Here is a 6,983-nt window from a genome sequence, read left to right on the forward strand (position 1 = left end):
AAAAAATTAGCTGTTTCCACCAGAAAAAAAAAATCAGAATTAACATCTAAATTGAAATATATACACTCATCAGAATTGAGAGATAAAATACAAAAAACAAACAGAATTGCAAGATGTAAACTCAGAATGTAACAAAAAAAATCTAAATTACAAAATGTTAGATACAAATTGAGAGATAAAAAGTTGCAAAAATAAAAAGTCAGCAACCATTTTTCTTTATTCTGTGGCAGAAACAAGCTTTCATAATAAACAGCAAGTAACACATTGAAATAAACATTACATTTTGATGTAGAAAGACTGAAATTGTATTTCTTTTCTTGTAAAACATACTCCAATAATCTTTATTTACAACTTCGAAATTGTTTTACTATGTATAATTAAAAAAAATTTATTTATATTTTATTTTTTGCACTCAGTGCATATATTGTGCAAAAATATTAAGTATGATATGCTAGTGTACTATTTCAAACATAAGCAAAGAAAGTGTATTGTAGGTTTGAAGGATCATGTATCAAAAGTACCTTTGTTATATAGGGAGCACCCTCTTTCACTAGTACTTCCTGTTGTGGGTGGAACTGTGTGGTTTATTCTCTGTGAACCCATTGAAACAAAGGGAACAGATCGGTTTAACACACTGCGTGTCTGTTTCAAAAAAACCCAGCTTCCTTTATTTTATCTCATGGCTAGGAGATTTTGACTGGACGTGACTTCCCCCACAATGCAGTTCTGCTCTCCTTATCTAACCAACAAGAGAGATAATTTAGAAGTATGAGAAATGAAATACAAGGCCTGTTTTAAACTTCCCAGGTCAGTGCTACCAAATTATGAAGTACTAGAGTACAAGATGTACGCTTGTTTATCATGTAAATTCTTCACGCATGGTTGCGCTCCACATTCCTTGCATTAGTATGCATGCACACGACTTGCTTTGCACTCGGTGTGGGTGTATTTAATTGCATCTAGCGTGTGTCAGAGAACGTTTGAGCACAAACAAACAAACCTGATTGCATTTTCAGAGGTTACCGAAAGCCTTTTCTCGGAAGATCTTTGCGGACGTTGTCTTGGCTCTTATTCAGTCATTCTCATCAGTCTCTCCTCCACATCTGCCCAGTATCTTCCATTTAATCCATCACCGGCCCCTGCAGACGCCGAGCACTTTGCCCGAGCAGAAGACGTATTGTTTGAGAGGAATATGCTCATTACGCACAGTTATGGCAGGCCGGGGTTGGATGTGTCAGGATATGACAGGCTTGTGCAAACAGACGGGATTGTGTCATCTGTTTTCATTGCCTAATCTGGGCTTCGGTGGGTACCAAGCGATGTTTTAAAAATCCTAAATCAATTTCCACCTCATAACCAAACAACAGACAGGGTTCCCAGATCTATTGCCTTGAACCAACCATATCTGGAAAGAAAACAGCTTAGCTTAGGAGTGACAGCAGATATTGGATATAAAGAAGATATGTTAGTTCCCCGTTGAACTCCCTTTTTTCATTTGACTTTTTTTTTTTCTTACAAGAGAAAAATGTGAGACTACTTGAATTAAATATCTATTTTGTCATTACATATTAAAAAACTCACACTTGATCACTTTATTTATTATATTTAGTGATTTTTTGAGTAAAGCCAAATAAGTATGTGTATGTATAAATTACTTTATATACACTACCAGTCAAACGTTTTTGAACAGTAAGATTTTTAATGTTTTTAAAGAATTCTCGAATTCTCCTCTGCTCACCAAGCCTGCATTTATTTGATCCAAAATACAGCAAAAGCAGGAATATTGTGAAATATTTTTACTATTTAAAATAACTGTTTTCTATTTGAATATATTTTAAAATGACAGCAGATATTGGATATAAAGAAGATATGTTAGTTCCCCGTTGAACTCCCTTTTTTCATTTGACTTTTTTTTTTTCTTACAAGAGAAAAATGTGAGACTACTTGAATTAAATATCTATTTTGTCATTACATATTAAAAAACTCACACTTGATCACTTTATTTATTATATTTAGTGATTTTTTGAGTAAAGCCAAATAAGTATGTGTATGTATAAATTACTTTATATACACTACCAGTCAAACGTTTTTGAACAGTAAGATTTTTAATGTTTTTAAAGAATTCTCGAATTCTCCTCTGCTCACCAAGCCTGCATTTATTTGATCCAAAATACAGCAAAAGCAGGAATATTGTGAAATATTTTCACTGTTTAAAATAACTACTTTCTATTTGAATATATTTAAAATGTAATTGATTGCTGTGATCAAAGCTGCATTTTTAGCATCATTACTCCGGTCACATGACCCTTCAGAAATCATTCTAATATTCTGATTTGCTGCTCAAAAAAAAAATTATTGTTATTATTATGTTGAAAACAGCTGAGTGGAATTTTTTCAAGTTTCTTTGATGAATAGATGAAAGTAAACTTTCTTTCTATAGCCTACTAATATTTTAGTGAATTCTGACTAAATATTGTGTAAAAATTAAATTGATTAGAATGTATTTGGTAAATTTTAAATTAAAAACACAGCAAAACAGTAATAGTGTATTGATATATTTTAAATTTGTATTTACTTATTTCTTCTGTAATGGCAAAGCTATCAAAATGCATGAGTTGTATCAGCTGTTTCCATCAGAAATGATTCTAATGCTGATTTGGTGCTTAAGAAACCTATAGTTTTATGAGGTTATCTACAGTATATAAGATTCTCTTTTATTACATATTGAAAAACTGAGAAAAGTGTTTTGTTTTTAAAGGTCCATTGTGGGCTCTCAGGGGAACCCATGTGGACAATTATGACAGTGATCTGTTCCTTTAATCACTAACTCATGAACAAAGTAGTCTTTAAGCAATGAAAACAGCCTTTGTCTAATAACAGCCAGCACAAAGCTCCTCTCTGTTCATGACTGATTAAAGTCAAAAAGAGATTGGTTAGGTGCAGAGGTGCATTTTGGGTTATGTAGGCCTACTCTTTTGACCTTAGACTGTAAAAGCAATTACAGCAGCAACCTCATTACTTTAATAGCCAAATACATCATCCTTGATTACTTCTGTCTTCATTAGAAACAAAAGTCCATTGACACCAATACAACCAGTTGAAATATGCAAGTTTGGTCAAGAAAAATATGTCCCAAGTCCAAAACTAGGCTTTATAAAATGCCTTTGAGCCTTTTTAACCAATTTAAATTCATTACGTGAATCAGTTTGATAGATTAACTGAACTTAATTGACCTTATAATCATTCATTTTGTCAGTTTTAGCAATTACAAGGCCACAAAGAATAAAAGTTTAAAGGGGTCATATGATGTTGCTAAAAAGAACATTATTTTGTGTATTTGGTGTAATGAAATGTGTTTATGCGGTTTAAGATTAAAAAAACACATTATTTTCCACATACTGTACATTATTGTTTCTCCTCTATGCCCCGCCTTTCTGAGTGTCCTCTTTTGGAAGACCAAACAAAGTAGTTTCGCTACTTCGAAACACACGGCAGGCTTGAGTGAGCAGAGGCCGGGGGCTAGAGTGAGCAGAGGCGGCGGGCTTGAGAACGGCGCGGCCGGCGGATTCGACGAAGGAGCGGCCGGAGGGCTTGCGGCAACCACATGTGACGACCCCGGGCTGGACTCCACTTTGTCCACGGTGAAAGCCGATCCGGTGATCCACAGCGCAAAGTTGATGTATTTCCTCAGCGACCAGCACGGATCAGCTCCAGGCATGACGAAGCAGATATCGTCCTCTTTTGGAAGGCCAAACAAAGTAGTTTCGCTTTCACAACGAAACACACAGCGTCTTCACGACATGGCGGCGGCGGCAACAATACTACAGCGAGAATAAAAGTTACGCCTTCTTTCTTTGCGTGAACATTTGGGTGGCGTTATGCAAATCTTCCCACATCGTGACGTAGACATGTGGGGGCGTGTTAGAACGAGCCATTTTAGGTAGGTGTGGTTGACTCTTAACTTTTATAAAGAATATCTCTTTGGATTTGAGACTTTAGTCTTTGCAACTTTACAGATCTTCTTTATGCACCAAGAGCTTGTAACACTCCAAAGAGAAAGGAAAAATTGAAATCGCATCATATGACCCCTTTAAATGTTGGTCTCTTCAACCTATGGCATTATAGTGATTAGTATTAAATCTGTACTTGACTAAATAAATAATGACAGAATTGTCACATTCAGGTTAACCATTTCTTTACTAAAAAGCTTTTTGTTTTCTTTTACATAATTTCCCACAGGTTACATGAAAAAACTTTTTCAACCTGCCGTGTTAAAAATGAAAAAGAAAATAAGCTACAACCTAAAATCTTCACACATTGACAGGTGCTAAGACAGAAACGCTAGCATTAGCACAGACTTACACCTGTGCCTAATGGATCAAATTAGCGGATTGTCACAAATCTTTCCCTACCTCGTTGGCATCTCGCTCGCGCTGCAATTTCCGCTACATTTGGGGAGCCGCTTAATTAAAGTTCATTATGGCATGCTAACACTTAGCAAAGAGGGAACAAATCCAGTGATGAAAAACTACGGCAATTCCGGAGCAAGCACGACATTCCTAATTTCCCGACTAATTGCTGCAAATGTCTAACAGCGATTTGGGCAATTATGAGGTACATTTCGAACAAAAGCAAACAGGGTGGAGGTAATACCACTAATAACAGGAATTGGCTTGGTGAGGTTGTGATGAAGTTAAATTGAGGGGGGAATGCGATTGTGGAGCCGAGGGAACAGCTGGCTTGCGTGAAAACTCGCTGGTTTAATATGACTGAATGGCACTGTTCATTTATCACAGTGAAAACCCCTGTTGGACTTTGCAATACATGCTCACCACGTTCACTGACGATGCTACACTAATACATTCTTCAGCTTTTTGGAGCCAGCTGGGTGCTTAACACTGTCATAGTAGCTTACGTTATTCATTTATCACACCTCACAGAATTATACTAATGCTGTATTTCTATTTGAATGGCTTTTTGAACTGTTTGGATGGTTCATTTAGTTGTACTTGTTCTACAAGTCTCAAAAATACTAAAACTAAGCATTTTAGTCTTAACCCTTACGAAAATTAACCATGTTTTTCTACACTAACCATAGTTTAACCATGGTATTTGTGGTAAAACTACAAATAGTAATCAATACGCCAAACAAACACTTCTACTACGATAAAACCATGGTTAATTTTCATAAGGGAAGTCCAAAATTCTTTTTTTTGGTAAACTTTTCCATTAAGTATCAGTTTTTGATAACGCAACGACAATAAAACTAGCACATTGACAAACAGATCTGGTCTGTCAGTGTGATACTTCATCTTATCACAGTCATGATAGGTCAGGCATAATTAACCCATTTACACGACGGATCAGTGGTCACCGTCAAAACAATTAATCTCAGATTAAAGAATCAACCCTTTCAGAGTGAAGAGGGAAAGATCCACTGAGCTCTGAATCACACTGATTTATGAAAGTAAAGAATAAGTTACTCATTTACTGCTTTTTATTTCCAATTTAGATGACTATGTTCTATCTATCTATCTATCTATCTATCTATCTATCTATCTCTCCATCTATCTTGTAAAGTTGTGATAACTCATTTCAATTGAGGAAACCGATTGCCTCAATTAATTAGAGAAAACAATAGTTATGAGTATTGTCAACTCATTTGAGTTTACTAAAAGAATATTTTCTAAAATGCAATTAAAATCCACTCAATTATTTTACATTACTGAAACTTAAGTGCAACTGCCACTTAATTTAATAACATTGACTTTTTAAAGTAAATATAGGTAGCTTACTGCTTACCTATAGCTAGCTTGCTAGCAGCAGCTTGCTACTTAGCAGGCTAAAGTATAACAATAACAGAGACTACTGCTGCATCAGCAAGTGCCAATACTATTAAACATAGTAGTATAGACTTAATATGACATTGAATTGCCCTTTACAGCATAAAACACAATATGTAACCACGGAATTTTAGAAAAAAGGATTTTGATTGATTTAATGTCAGTTTTCACACACAGTTTTCTCTGAATCCGAACATAGCCCATCCAAACCCATCTGTTAAGGAAAAAGAGACGTGTTCATACCTGACAAAAAATATCTAGTTACAACATTTTGCCTTTGCATGACAATATTACACTTTTTTTTACCATCCTTAGAGCCTCTGCAGTGGCTCCCTGTAGCATGGGTGTACAATACGCGGGGGAGGTGTCCCCCTGACTTTTAATAAAGCCTAAACTCTTCCCATGCACTTTTTCTCTGGCAACTGTGTTCACGTAGAGGTTTTCAAGGGCCAATGTGAATAAATCTAGATTTAAATTAAAAGAGACAATATAGTCACGTCTAGGGCTGCACAATCCGTGTATCATTCGATCATTTGTTTTTTGATTTAATATTGAAAGTAGAAAAATGAGAAAACGGCTCCTTTTTCGGGTTTTTTGTTTTTTTCCAAAAGACGAAAAACGAAAATTCAGCTTAAATTTTCGTTTTTCGTTCATGGGTGGAAAAATGAATAAACAGCTTGAATATTTGATTTCTACATGTGAGCGGGAATTAAACGCCCCTTTCTGCTGATTGGTCAGCTGAAGATCAAACCGTGCCATCATCAGTTCTTCTGCAGTATCACGCAGCAGAATAATAGTCCTCCACTGCTGCAGTTGTATGGATTCTTAACGCATTTATTGCAACTACATTTAATCTTTTTTTGTCAAACAAACAGGCTTATGAATAGCTGGACACAACTCATTCTGGGGCAGAGTCTAGACAGGGCTTTCTTCTGTGTAGATATAAATTATATTCTTTGCATCAGCTGGGCATGGCAGGGTATGATATGACAGCTGTCATAGCCTACCCTGCTCACCCAGTAAGTCTGATTGCTTGTTTAATTAAGAAATTAATTAATTAATTTGTTTCAAAATAAATATTTTAAACACTAAGACAAAAAGGAAAGAATACTAAATTGGCTTGGGTATATATAGGCCTAT

The sequence above is a fragment of the Sinocyclocheilus anshuiensis genome, unplaced genomic scaffold (assembly GCF_001515605.1).
Source record: "Sinocyclocheilus anshuiensis isolate Anshui unplaced genomic scaffold, SAMN03320099.WGS_v1.1 scaffold348, whole genome shotgun sequence".
NCBI lineage: Eukaryota > Metazoa > Chordata > Actinopteri > Cypriniformes > Cyprinidae > Sinocyclocheilus > Sinocyclocheilus anshuiensis.